The sequence below is a fragment of the Mytilus edulis genome, chromosome 5 (genome assembly GCF_963676685.1).
Source record: "Mytilus edulis chromosome 5, xbMytEdul2.2, whole genome shotgun sequence".
Classification (NCBI taxonomy): Eukaryota; Metazoa; Mollusca; class Bivalvia; order Mytilida; family Mytilidae; genus Mytilus; species Mytilus edulis.
In genome coordinates this window covers 17895063-17911039 of record NC_092348.1, presented here as the reverse complement: position 1 = coordinate 17911039, position 15977 = coordinate 17895063, and positions in this window count along the sequence as shown.

The window sequence follows — 15977 nt, the reverse complement described above, 5'->3', positions numbered from 1 at the left end:
CAACTACGGGTATATCGATATTAATCACATCTCAGATAAAGATACAACTGCAACCTTTGTGTTAGTTGTCAACAATAGTTCCTCCAGTTTTAAAATATAATCCTCATATGCATCATACCAGCTTTCATTGATTGCTGTCAGTTGTGTTTGCTTTTTTATTTTGGGTTTTCTCTTTCGAATTATTTTACATTTTCGCATGTCGGGTCTTTTATAACTTACTGTATAATAAATCAGATTAATTTAATGTGTAATTCGATCAATGGTAATTGTGTTGTATCAATCATACGTGATGACCGACATCAATCACAACAGTCTATAGCCTGTATGACCTGACGTCTTTGGTGTCAGTCGCAGTCGCAAAGGCTTTATAAAACTTCTCATCTGTATTATATGATTTACTTGAAAAACGTTTACTTTATGTATATTATAAAGTGCCGCGTCTATGATATTGCCTTTTCAATATTATACACCGTACGAACCCGCAACCAATATAATCTCTTGATCAGAAATCTTAGGATTTATTGATGTTTTAGGTTGATGCGGATGTCACATTGAAAAGGCCATGCGATATTTTCTATATATGATAGGAGTTATTGCTTATCTTTTAATATGTTATCATTTGATTTGTTTCAAATATAGATTCATTGAAATAGGTTTCCTACATTTTATGTCTCGATAATTGTGCTTAATGTTTATTCTTACCACATCCCTTTCTGCCAAACATGTAAAATTGACGAGTAAAAGTTTCGTCAGGTAAAAATAGATTTGAAGTATGTAATGACAGAATTGCATAAAAATAAAGACCTTCATAGAATATTAACAGATTTTTTTTAATGAAAAAACAGATAATAATTAATATTTAATATATTCTAGATGGTTGGAGTACATGGGAACATTTTGGTACATGTTCCAAAACATGTAACGAGGGTCAACAAGTGTTTAGAAGAAGATGTGTAACTACAATACCAGGCCTCGTTTCTACTAATTGTGTTGGCGACAACGTCAAATATCAACTTTGCAATATAGGTGAATGTCCAGGTATGAAACTTCAGCGTGCTCAGTATTACAAGTGTCAATTTCTAATGACACGTCTTATTTTATATAAATTTGAAACCCGATAGCAGTTTTATCAAAAATTTAAAGGCGAAGCTAACAGGCCGAAATATATTTAACTATTATTAATAAACATGTAAATATAAACCTTACATTTACTTCTACATTTTATTTCAAGTCACTGCGATATTCCAATGTGAAAAAACTAGTTTAAGTGGACTTCAGATAACTGTGTTTCTAAAGAAAACGGCAATTAATTATTTAAGTATTTAGGTCTTTCCACTTCTTTTTTAAACCATGTATATTAAAGATCTAGGGTCCTTTGATTTGATGTCCTTGGTTTATGTATGACCTTGAAATTGATGTCAAGGTCATAGGGAAATTGGACGTTTTAGATTTTGACCTATGGCTTTCTTAATATGTATGCATGATAAAGCTGTGGGACTGACCCTGTGGAAAACGGAAGTAGCTATTTGTTAGTACCGTTTGAATGTAAAAGTGTATAGAATCATACATTTTTGGAATCAGTGTCAAGTAACTATCAAATACAACCCGAAGTAACAATGTATCTCCTTAGTTGAATTCTTTTTGTAAAGAACCTATATAATATTCGAATCAGATCACAGTTAGATGTCATCCGACTCTGGAAATGACACTTGAAAATTCGATTTCAATATTTTTATATCGAAATTAATGTTTTTGGGTGGAATGACCTTCAATTTAATTCTTTTAACAGTGCAAATGACTAATAAATTTGCTTAAGTTTGTCTACTTTTTTGTGATTCTATATACTATTTACTGGCTGGTTAAACGTATTGTATCCGTACTTTCTATTAAGTATCTTGACGGATTGAAACAAGCTATTACAACAACTGTTTGAACGAGTGAACATTGGACATTTTCTAAGTGATTAGAATAATTTTGTACCAGAAAAAGAGGAATTGAAACATGAAAGGAGATTTTTTTAAAAGACTACTAGTATATTCATTTTCAATAAGCACTTTCATTGAAGTCTCCTATTGCAATCGAGTTAACATGTACACATTAATGTCATAAGTTTTGGTGGTCAAGTCCTTATATCAAATACTATAAGTAATAGGTCTTCTATATTTGGTGTATGAAATGATTGTTAGGTGAACATGTCCAAATGGCAGGTGTCATCTGATCTTGACTTCATTTTCATGGTTCAGTGGTTAAAGTCATGTTTTGGTTTTTTTTTCTTATACTATATTCAATAGGTCAACTATATTTGATGTAATGAATAATTGTAAGGCATACATGTATTTCTTGTCTGGTTATTTGACCTTGGCCTGATTTTCTTGGATCGTGTAAAGTTTATAAGAAACGTGTAGTAATACTTTATATTTAGAACTATCAACATAAATGAAGTAAAGAAGGCGAGACATGTCAGCGTGTGCATGATAAAGAAAGCCAAATATATTTTATGATATTTAACGGCGCAATTTTCTAAACGAAAAACAACAATATTTTCATATGATCCATTTATTTTTAACTTTGCCACATAAGGAGAAATAACTCATATAATGGGGGAGAAACAATGTAAGCAAGACAAAGTAATTTACAAAAAAAGTGTTATGAATTTGCATATTTTGATATGAATGAAATGACATGAAAACAAGTCCGTTGAACCCATTTCTTTTTTGTCCTGTCTGAGAGCATTTTATAAGAGCTTTCTTCTCACATTTTATCTTAAAGCAATGTTAGGTAGTTTTCTTTTTCTCACACAAATTGAACCTGTCCATGAATTATCGGTACACAATATGACATTTGTGCACAACCTGTAGCGTGAAAATAAACGGTCACAAATACATTATGTTATGGCAAAAAGCTTGATAAAACCTACATTTTGACAAATGAATAAAAAAATCTATGGACTGTCCGTTCCGAAGTGTGCATTGTTCCTAATAGATAACTTTTCCAGAGGTAGAAAAAAACGAGTTCGTAAAACCATCTTTACGAACACTATAATGAAAGGGGACATACATTTGCTTTTTAATAGCATTGAAATTTATCTTTTCTTCTAACATTGTACAGAAAAAAGTAAAATCACAAAAATACTGAACTTAGAGGAAAATCAATTCGGAAAGTCCATAATCACATGGAAATATCAAATAACAAAACGCATCAAAAACGAATGGACAAGAACTGTCATATTCCTGACTTGGTATAGGCATTTTCAAATGTAGAAAATGGTGGATAAAACCTGGTTTTATAGCGCTAACCTTCTCACTTTGATGACAGTCTCATCAAATTCCGTTTTATTTACATTGATGCGTTAACTAAACAGACACAATAAATAAAATAGTCAAAATATGGGTACATCAGTCATCAGTACATTGCATGTGAAAAAGTAGGAAGAAAATAATATTCACATCTGACAAAATATTAAGATCTGATTATCTATCTGAATCGAAATATGTAGGATCATGGACCTGTTGGGAGGATGATGGTCAATGCTCAACTTCCTGTGGCAACGGGACACAAAAAAGGCGCCGGCTCTGCGATAATCCAAATGATGGAGATGCATGTTCCGGTAAAAATATTAGTTCTGTTCGCTGTAACATCAAAGAGTGTCCAGGTATATTAAAAAAACTTATAGAATGAGAAACTGTTCAATTAATAAGTGAATGTTTAAGAATCGTACTTAAGAATCGTACTTAACCCTTTAACATTCAAAGATTTTTTACCTTTTCTTCCCGAATAAAGGATATCTGTTTTCAATCAATTGCACATTTCGATAAAAAGCTCACTCAAAGGACAAGTTAGACTCATCTGATAGATAATTGACCAAGGTTTCAGGAAAACTTGATTTAAGGAAAATAATTTCTTACGTTGGTCACGTGATATCCCTCAAAAGTCACGTGACATGCTGAATTAAAGTGACAAAAATGTACAATTCAAGCGGAAAAGCGGTTTTACAGACATTTAGTGACAAAAATAGAACATAGTTTTAGTGTTAAATTAATGCAAGAAGACTTTCGGAAACGTTATCGGTGAAAACTTTATACAGAAAGATGCAAAACTTGTCTGATTGGTAGAAATATCAAGACTCGAAACACCGAAAAATAGTGGATTTTTTTGAGAATTTTTGTCATAGTCAAATAAATGGCCCAAGTTTATGTTAAAGATGTTCTATTCATAACTGCTTACAGAATAAGCCTTTAGGATAGAATTTTGAGTAAATATTGAATGAAAATCTGGTATTTTTGAGTGCCCAGGCTAAGAATGTAACAAAAACAGAGAGAGGGGAGAAAAAGGGGGGATTTTTCTTTTTGATGTAAATCATGTATTTCAGTTGTCTTAATTGAAATTGAAAGTAAAGTTAAGTTAATATAGGAATTAATTTTTTCATCCTCCGGCAGTGAGGTTTGAACCCGCGATCATCCGGGTGTTAGACTGTGCATCTTTCCACTGAGCCACAGAAACCATTGGAAAACTTATGAAATTTAAGCATATAAGTCACCTTCTCTGTAAGACTAGAAATTAATGTTGGGAGAACATAATCAAACTTCGTTTTCTTAAGAAGCTATTTTTTGAAAATTATTATTTTTTGAAGCAAATTTGTAAGAAAGTTATTCAGAAATGTTCGTTTTTTCGTCTATATGTCACTATTTCTATACCTTAGCGATACGATATCCAACACCCTCATAACCAGACACTAAAGAAACAAAGATTTGTTATTGCTATTTCGACTTGGCTAACAATTTTTAACACATTTTGGATGTTCTCATCTCTTTTGCTATAAAAACTGACAAAACAAAACATGAAAATTCCTTGTAATTTGAGTTTGTTTCAGTGTTGATACTCTATGAATCAGATTTTTTGTATGTGTATAAGTTTTACTTACAGTTTTGATAGTATTCTTGTAAATGATCACGGCACAGTTATCAAAATTGTCATTTTAAAACAAAAAACAGCAACAATTTGTCTTGTGACATTTTGTGAAAATATTCTATTTAAAAATAGAAATAAAACAGTTTTCCCCCAAAAAAATCTTGTCAATATAGGGCAAATTGACATGATGCATTGCATTTTGTTGGTTTCAGACACCAAAAATCAAGTTGGTGGTATACTGATCTTCAATTTGAGCCCACAACCACATATGTACGTTAAAAATTGTCAACGATACAAAACTTCATGCAAACTACTCCGCCACAAATTTTGCTTATCGGTCAAATTGACCGGTAGGAACGCTAAAGGGTTAATGATAGGGGATTTCATAATAAACTTATCAAAGAACTTTAATTTACTTACAAACGATCGAACCGATCGATATAATCCTATTCAAAAGTAAAGAAAACAAGCATTGGACTAGTCCTTTTCCTAATTCTTTGGAATAAGCGAGTCTTGATTACATGGAATGTAAAAGGTAGATAAAAAGTACATTTAAGGTAGTTCAGGGGTATAGAAAAAAAATGACAGAATTTTCTTATACTTTGTAAAATTTAACTTTGAAGTATTGTAAATGAAAAAATGCAAAAAATATTGGGGGTCACCGGCCGTTTAAGAGATATTTTGACCTCTGAAAATGAGTGTAAATAGGTTATATGGAAATATACGGAAAATGGACAAACAAAACAATTTGATTGAATTTTCAAAGCAAAATATCGGCAAAAGTTTTTCATACTGTAAAGCTTTAAGTCTCTATTTTATAAAATTGAAATAAAATTTGGGGGTCACCGGCCATACAAGAGATTTGTTGACCTCTGAAAATGAGTGCAAATATGCTAAATATAGGGAAAACAGACATAAAATATATTTGATTGAATTTTCAGAGCAAATTAAATGACAGAAGTTGATCACTATTTCATACTGTAAAGCTTGATGTCTCTATTTTATTAAATTGAAATAAAATTTGGGGGTCAACGGCCATCCAAGAGATTGTTTGACCTCTGAAAATGAGTGCAAATAGGCTAAATATAGGGAAAACAGACATAAAATATCTTTGATAATATTTTCAAAGCAAAATAATGAACAGAAGTTGCTCATTTTTTCATACTGTAAAGCTTGATGTCTCTATTTTATAAAATTGACATAATATTTGGGGGTCACCGGCCATCTTAGAGATTTTTTGACTTCTGAAAATGAGTGCAAATAGGCTAAATATAGGGAAAACAAACATAAAATATATTTGATTGAATTTTCAGAGCACAATAAATTACAGATGTTGCTCATTATTTCATACTGTAAAGCTTGATGTCTCTTTTTTATAAAATTGAAATAAAATTTGGGGGTCACCGGCCATCAAAGAGATTTTTGGACCTCTTAAAATGAGTGCAAATAGGCTAAATGTAGGGAAAACAGACATAAAATATATGTGATTGAATTTTCAGAGCAAAATAAATGACAGAAGTTGCTCATTATTTCATACAGTAAAGCTTGATGTCTCTTTTTTATAAAATCAAAATAAAATTTGGCGGTCACCGGCCATCCAAGAGATTTTTTGACCTCTGAAAATGAGTGCAAATAGGCTAAATATAGGGAAAACAGACATAAAACATATTTGATTGAATTTTCAGAGCAAAATAAATGACAGAAGTTGCTCATTATTTCATACTGTAAAGCTTGATGTCTCTTTTTTATAAAATTGAAATAAAATTTGGGGGTCACCGGCCATCCAAGAGATTTTTTGACCTCTGAAAATGAGTGCAAATATGCTAAATATAGGGAAAACAGACATAAAATATATTTGATTGAATTTTCAGAGCAAATTAAATGACAGAAGTTGATCACTATTTCATACTGTAAAGCTTGATTTCTCTATTTTATTAAATTGAAATAAAATTTGGGGGTCAACGGCCATCCAAGAGATTGTTTGACCTCTGAAAATGAGTGCAAATAGGCTAAATATAGGGAAAACAGACATAAAATATTTTTGATAATATTTTCAAAGCAAAATAAATGACAGAAGTTGCTCATTTTTTCATACTGTAAAGCTTGATGTCTCTATTTTATAAAATTGACATAAAATTTGGGGGTCACCGGCCATCTGAGAGAATTTTTGACTTCTGAAAATGAGTGCAAATAGGCTAAATATAGGGAAAACAAACATAAAATATATTTGATTGAATTTTCAGAGCACAATAAATTACAGATGTTGCTCATTATTTCATACTGTAAAGCTTGATGTCTCTTTTTTATAAAATTGAAATAAAATTTGGGGGTCACCGGCCATCAAAGAGATTTTTGGACCTCTTAAAATGAGTGCAAATAGGCTAAATGTAGGGAAAACAGACATAAAATATATGTGATTGAATTTTCAGAGCAAAATAAATGACAGAAGTTGCTCATTATTTCATACAGTAAAGCTTGATGTCTCTTTTTTATAAAATCAAAATAAAATTTGGCGGTCACCGGCCATCCAAGAGATTTTTTGACCTCTGAAAATGAGTGCAAATAGGCTAAATATAGGGAAAACAGACATAAAACATATTTGATTGAATTTTCAGAGCAAAATAAATGACAGAAGTTGCTCATTATTTCATACTGTAAAGCTTGATGTCTCTTTTTTATAAAATTGAAATAAAATTTGGGGGTCACCGGCCATCCAAGAGATTTTTTGACCTCTGAAAATGAGTGCAAATAGGCTAAATATAGGGAAAACAAACTTACAATATATTTGATTGAATTTTCAGAGTAAAAAAAATGACAGAAGTTGCTCATTATTTCATACTGTAAAGCTTGATGTCTCTTTTATATAAAATTGAAATAAAATTTGGGGGTCACCGGCCATCAAAGAGATTTTTTTACCCCTGAAAATGAGTTCAAATAGACTAATGATAGGGAAAACAGGCAGAAAAACTCTTTGATCTAATTTTCACAGCAAATAAAATGACAAAAGTCATATTCTGCAAAGTGAATACAATCCTGACGAACATTTTTATACAACTGCAAAATTTTGCGGTCCTGTATTCAGCTGGTATCGCGCCGTCGTCAGCGTCGTCCGAAGACAGATGGTTTCCATACAATAACTTTAGTACTAGTAAAAAGAAATCAATAAAATTTTAACACAATGTTTATAACAACAAAAGGAAGCTTTGGATTATTTTTTGGGGTTATGGTCCCTCATGTTAAGGAATAAGTGTCCCAAAGGGGCACAAAACAAGCGTTTATGTAGTGTCAGTACAAAAAGTTGTGTAAAAGTATTTCAATTGTTCTGAGATTGTACCACAATGTTTAATACCATAAGTAGAAGGTTGGGATATATTTTGTGGGTCATGGGGCAAACAGTCTAGGAATAAAGGGCAAAGAAAGGTCCAAAAACAAGCATTTTTGTAGTTTCTAGACAATAAATTGGAGTTATCTTTCATTGTCCAGAATGGTTGTTGAATTACCTTAAACAGATGCTTTCTAATATCTTTGAAAATCTTTCTTTGTTCAAGAAAGTATCAATGCTATATATATAATATACAATGCAATATTTACTTTACTACCAACTGATAAAGAGGGTTTGACCTCTGCGGTTGTATAAAGCTTCGCCCTGCAAAGCATCTGGTTATTATTGTGCTTAAACCATGATTGTGACAACATATGAAAAGTGTGAGCTGACAGTCTGCTAAGTTTTTATCCATAAGTCTCATTCTGACTTTCTATCTGACAGGTTTTTATGTGTCAATATTTGTGTTTCAATATAAAAGGAAGATGTGGTATTACAATTGATTGTTAATGAGGTAACTCCCCGCAATAGACCAAATGACACAGAAGTTAACAGCTACAGGTCAAAAGCCGTTATCGCATAGTTAGCTGTAAAAGACCATTCAATGACTAATGAAAAACAATTCAAATGAGAAAACTGAAGGCATATTAATGTACAAAATGATGAACAATAAAAAATATGTGACACAACAACAAAAGACAACCACTGTCTGAATTACAGGTTCATGACTTGGGACAGGCACATACACAATGTGGTGGGGTTAATGTTTGAAGGTGACAACCCTTCCCCTTAACCTGGGACAGTGGTGTAATTATGTGTATTATTCATTTGTGAACTCTAAATCTAGCAAAAAGTAGATTGTCACAGATAAATTTGCTGAATGAGTTGTATGAATAGTCTGGATCCTTGTCTAACAAACTTTATGGAGCAAGAACAATGTGATGAGGTTTGTATGTACATAAAGTCTGTCATAAAATAAAAGATTTCAGTATATTCACATTTTACAATATTTTTGTAACTGCTGTATTTGAAGTATTTCACATGTTATTTTTCTTTTCTACTGTAGGATAGTAAGTGGTTCAAATATACATGTTTGCCTCTTGAGACTAAAATAACATGCAATGGAAATCAGCCCCCTAAAAAGCAAATTTTAATAACTACAGCTGTAGTATGCATTTTGAAATGTAAATACAATGTATGTGCCAGGGGATTAAATTGACCCTGAATTATTTTAAGTGTTTTTGGCCTAAGACTTTTAAATACATAACGTACTATTAAATTATTACATGCAATATATACTATGTCATTTGTAATTTCCTTTCTATTTAGAGTACATTTTAAACATATGGGAGGATTCAGAGGTGGCCCTGGGAAAAAATTGGTTAATAATATAGGGTATCACTGGAGCATGACCTGAGTGGGTCCCCTCTTAGGTAGTCAGTGAGCCCCTACTTATGAAAATTCTGTATCCGCCACTTGGATTATTTATTTAACAAAAACATTCACGAGGTTTTAAGTTGATGGAAAATATCACCTCTTCATACAAGCCCCTCCCCCCTCTTTTTCATTCAAAAATCTACTAAACATGCTAAAAGGCACATACTCACTCGTACAATTTTATAATTTTGACTTTTGAATAATTACATTCGACATTTTTTCTATAATATATATCTTATAATTGGCATGACATGAGGTCCGTAGGCTTTTAATCTAGTAAGCTCTGGTCACACAAAGTTGGTTAAGATCATTTAAATTAGTTCCTACTATCCTATTAGGTAGGAACATACATGTACATGACATAGTTAATGTATTACCCTTTGATTTTATCTTTATTTACAAATCAAAGAATCTTGTGTGAACATTACATATCTTGAAAAAAAATTTCATACACCTTTGAAAAATATGCCTTGAAGAGGAAGTATTTTAAGAGATGAAATTATATTGTAACTTTTGTCATGAATGGACCAGCTGAAAAAGGTTAAAAAATGACTGAAGCCATCAAGAGAACATGACACCCACTTAGCACAGGTGTAATTTTTAAAAGTTTGCATTTAATGTCTTTAACATGTTAAAGAAATGCACTTTAAAATAACTGTGTAGAGACCTAACAAGCTTTTAAATTTATAAAAAAAATCATTTTATGACAAGACTGTTTTTCCTGTTTAGGTAGTAAAAGTTTTGTTTTTCTCTCATGAAGGTTCAGTAGGATCAAATATATTATAGGAGGGTCAGGAAAAGTTTTACAGAATAGAGAATAATGCATGTAATGTTCACAATACATTTGTAAATTAAGAAAATAGACATACATGTCACAATGAAGAAGAACGGGGTGTTAAATTATCAGAAGTACAGAAAAATGGAAAAAAAAATCAAAAATAAATAGCGATAAATGGTATAGAGTAGATGGGAATGAAATGAAGGACCCTCAATCCAGACCATAGGTACGAAAGGTAGTTTGTGAAATGATTCATTTTTAAAACTATGTCATACAGTCTAGATCCCGCTAACATGTTTAACCCCGCCACATTATTTATGTATGTGTCTGTCCCATGTCAGGAGCCTGTCATCCAGTGGTTGTCATTTGTTTATGTGTTACATATTTGTTTTTCATTCATTTTTTTATACAAATAAGGCCGTTAGTTTTCTTGTTTGAATTGTTGTACATTGTCATATCTGGGCCTTTCATTGCTGGCTATATATGCGGTATGGGCTTTGCTCATTGTTTTAGGCCGTACAGTGACCTATAGCTGTTAATGTCTGTGCCATTTTGGTCTCTTTTTAATACATTGAAGTTGTCTGACTCTCATTGGCAATCGTACCACATCTTTTTTTCATATAGATGGGATATGTTCTAATTTTAAGCGTGCATGCTTAACCAAAAATGTTACAACTGGAATCCTGGCAAAATCAACTGCATTCACATTCGAATATTCCAGGTTTACAACAAGAAAATTATGTTTGCATATACATTGTAGATCTACATGTAATTATATAAACTCCCTACTTTCATGAATCATGACTTTTCTTCCAGAAACCTAAATGGTCTGAACCCTATGCAGATGACATATTTCTCAGGTTCATAAATTTTCAAATCTATTATATGATAAAAGTACCATGAGCTATGCCCATGGTTATATGTATAAAAAAGGGGGGATGTCATTGTTTTGTTGTTCGGCACGGATATTGTTTTGAAATTATTTCCGCTAATTTTACGCTTACATATTATTTTCAGTGGTCGTGAATCGCTCTTTGAGCATGTATATTTAATTCATTAGTACTTACTTTTTAGTTTAAATTTCGCCCTTTTCATGATTTGTTTACATCATCTTTCGCATGTTTGTCGACCTTTTTTAGTGTAGGACAAGGGTGACACTGCTTCATAAGCTACCAAAATGAATATCGTTATCTATCATTTCGATCTGCATTACAGTATTCATGAAAAGCAGTTCACGTGTTCGATAAATATGAGTTATTCTCTCTTCATTCTTCTCCTACGTCAAAAACATGCTCCATTTTTATTTTTAGAACGGATGTACTATTTCAACAATGACAATTGTAACAATAAATTTTATTAAGTTTTAAAATTGCATTTAAAAGTTATTCAACTCTTTCTCAATGTATTTGAATAAAACAGATTATTTAAATGATCATATTTTATTGTTATGGAAAATTACGACAATGTACATCACTTACGATATCATTGCGCAACTTTATGCGCAGACGGCGCGAAAATTTAAACCCCCGAACTACCTTAAGTGACATTGTTTTCGACAACCACACATCATAGGTTCTTGATATTGTATACCAGCCTAAATAATGGTATTTTATCAAGTATGCCACCGTTTTAGTTTTTACATTTTAGTATCTACTATCCGTTACAATCATAAACCTCTGTTCTTCATATTGATAAACATTTAAATTATTACAGCAATTTTATAACAGCAATATTATAATACCGGGGCAGAGCTCACATCTGTTCCGTACTTACTCCGTATCACTACATTAATCTGAATTGTAGTTTACTAAGTATACGGAAAGGAAACGAGCACTGTACGGAGATTGACTTTTGATATCCGTATCTATTCTGCTTCAAACTTAGAAGACATTTACAAAATAAAACACAAAAAAAAAACGTACACTTTTATATGACAGACACATATAACTAAAGACATCCAGATGTAAATTATATCAAGCATACGAACGTTTACTCTGACTTCTCATTCCATAAAGCATTACTGTTGCTATATAAGTTTATTCTTGTTAGCTACGGTAAAAGTAAAATTACAGAAATACCGACAAAATTCCTTTCTCAAAGTTCAAAATCAAAATCTCAAAACCTCACATGAATTGATTAAATGACTGGTAAGATACTAACCCTTAACAAGAGGGATTTCAGTCACTGCTACTAGTCCTTTGTTAATGGATGTAGCATTGTCATTTTGTTTCATTGCATTTGTCCATATTCTAACATCGGAAACGAACTTCTTTTAAAACGAATTTTACTGTGTGTTTATATTCTACATTGGCTAGATGTATAGGGAAGGATTGAGACCTCACAAAACATGTTAAGCCAGCCGCTTTTTTTTGCAGCTGTTCCAAGTCATGTGCTTCTTTCTTTGTTAGTCTTGCATATTTTTTAATAGTAGTTTATTTATAGGTTTTGGAGTTAAGTGTGATGCCCATTTTCACCGTACACATTTTCTGGTATCCATTTGACACATTTTCCATCTCCATTCTCAATTTTATTCTAATGGGGAACTACATGTATTGTATTTAACATAATACTCATATTATAAAGTGAATTGTATGTATTATATTTAAGAGCAATTATCTCCTACCACAAACCATGTCATATAGGGGGCCGGCACGCATAGTCAAATATTTATCATTTGATCATGTTATTAAGGTTATCCGTAAAAAGTAATAGCTAATAAATGACTATGATATGTACACTATTGGTAAAAATATTACCATCAATTCGACTCCAGGACAAAGGTCATTTATGACCTTGACCTTTGATCTTGTTTATATCCATTCAATTTTGTAGTAATAAGTAATAGAAAAAAAGCAAATAATACCAGGGGGAAATGTTCAGGACGTTTAAAGCCACTAAATTTATAAGCAGATTAACATTTGAAGGCAAGGTCAAGTCAAAAGTGATAAGCAACCACCCTTATTAGAAAAAAAACCCAATACCTAGTAATATGGAACGCAACAGCTGTCGTATGTGGAACTCTGATATTACGTTATGTTGTTTTATTATTACTTGATGATAGTTTGTATTTATATAATATGGTTTTGACATTACGTAAGGATTTTTTGATATAAATCAATATGGTATAGCCTTACTTGATGATATTTCGATATTACATGATATTGTTGTGTATTGTCTTGATATAAGTTTGTCATTTCTTAATATGGTGTTGTCTTTACTCGATGTGGTTTCACAATAATTTAATGTGGTTGTGTCATTAGGCATGCAATGTGGTTTTAACATTGCTTAATGTATATGTGACATATCGTAATGTAGTTGGTTCATTACATGATTTTGTTTTGTTATTTCGAAATGATGATTTACCAATTGTTTATATGGCTTTAACATAACGCAATGATGTTTGACGATTTTTACACTAGAAGATGTGTTTGTTTCAGTATTTGATGTGGTCCTGTCATTCTTTGATGTGATTATCCCATTACTTGATGAGGTAAAACCACGTGATTATTTCGGGAATAAAATATATTCTATTTTTAGACCGATTTCCATATGTGGTTTGTATAATGCGCTTTGGATGAGTACCGCTATCCATTAAGTAAAAGTTTGAATTAAATTACAAGTTGTTGGTCAGAGTTAATTGGTATGAACTAGGGGAACGACAAACAAAAATAAGAAAAAAGCACTTAAAAATGTATAGCAATTTAAAACAAATGTGGTATGATGAGACATCTCTATACCTAATACCAAGTTTCGAGTTAAACTTCGAGTTTGAGTCACATTTAAAGGTAGAGTTCCGAGTTACAATTCGACTTTAACTTTGAATTTGACTCACCTTTTGACGAAAAGTCCGAGTTAGACCCTTCTTTGAGTCTCACTTAGATTAGGAGTTAGAGTTGATTCGAGTTATCTAATATGAGTTCAATTTTGATCGCGGATCACGGCTCGAGTTTTCAAAAAGAGGGCTCAGGGGTAGGTATGCGTACTAAAGACAAACAAGTTACAGCATACAAAACACAACATAGAAATTGAAATAAAGTTAGATGTGTTTTGATTGCAAATGAGACAATTATCCACCAGAGTTTAAATGTAGTGTATGTAAGCAATAACGGGCAACCGAACAGCCTTCAACACACTTTACAGACGGATATAAAAGACCCCCACGTGGAAATGTGAGGCAAATATTGCTTTGTAAAATTGTAATCTGATTTATTTTACTCTAATTCAGTTTATAAATGGGGACATTTGAAAGAGCTTAACCTAACAAAGGATGATCTTAAAGAGGTTATGAAAGACGAGTTGGATGAAATGAAGAGCAACTTAACCATCGACCCGAAAAACATGTCTGCTACCATCAGAAAACGCATTTCAGCACGTGACGACAGACCGTCTGCTGCATCTGTAGGTTATGTAGGTGTCGCTCTGCTATTGATTCCTTTGCTAATGATTATTAGTTTTGACGTGCCAAGGTTTTGGGCCATGGTTACAAATGTTTACAGAAAAGTTTGTAAAAGACAATCAATGGAAAAAAACAAATGCTGAATTGGAAAATAATTGACAAAATGTTGTCATGTAATCATTTTTTACCCCCAACAGAATCGATGTTATTGGAACATTAAATAGAAAGACATCATTTTAACGATATTTTAGTGAAGAAATTATTGCAATTAGAAAACACAATTGTTAACATTTATAACAACAATATTGATTACAGTGCAAACCTTTTCTATTATACAAAATATGGGTTAGTAAGAATGTTCTAGAATTCAGGTGGAAAGGCTGTCTTAATTTAAATTCATTGAATTTGTATCATGCTTTTTTCAAAAATGTTAAAAAAATTATTGGTCACGAACCTTTTTTTTTACGCTACAGGTTATCCGATTTTGTTTAAATTCTGTATGTAAAATCTATCTCTGTGTGATAAAAAGAAAACTAAACCACAGAATTTGAAGATAAAATGTGAGAAGATAGCTTTTATAAAATGCTTTTAGATAAGAAAAAGATACAAAAAAAATAAAATAAAAAAAAGGGCCACCGGACTTGTTTTCTTGCCTCTTATTAAAATAGTGAAGTTCACCACACTTTCTATTTTAAAATTACTTTATCTGAGTTATCTCATCTTATTTGGCAAAGTAAAAGAAATATTAAACAAACACACATATGGTGTTTTTTCAGAAATTATAGTCGTAAATATGATAACACACGCATTGTTTTCTTTATCACTATTAAAAGAGGGACGAAAGGTACCAAAGGGACAGTCAAACTCATAAATCGAAAATAAACATACAACGCCATGGCTAAAAATGAAAAAGACAAACAGACAAACAAAAGTAAACATGACACAACAAAGAAACCTAAAGAAGAAACTACACGAATCCCACCAAAAACTAGGGGTGATATCAGGTGCTCCAGAAGGGTAAGCAGATCCTGCTCCACATGTGGCACCCGTCGTGTTGCTTATGTGATAACAAATCCGGTAAATAGTCTATTTTGGTAAGTCACATTCATGAAAGGGAAGTGGATTGTAGTTACGAC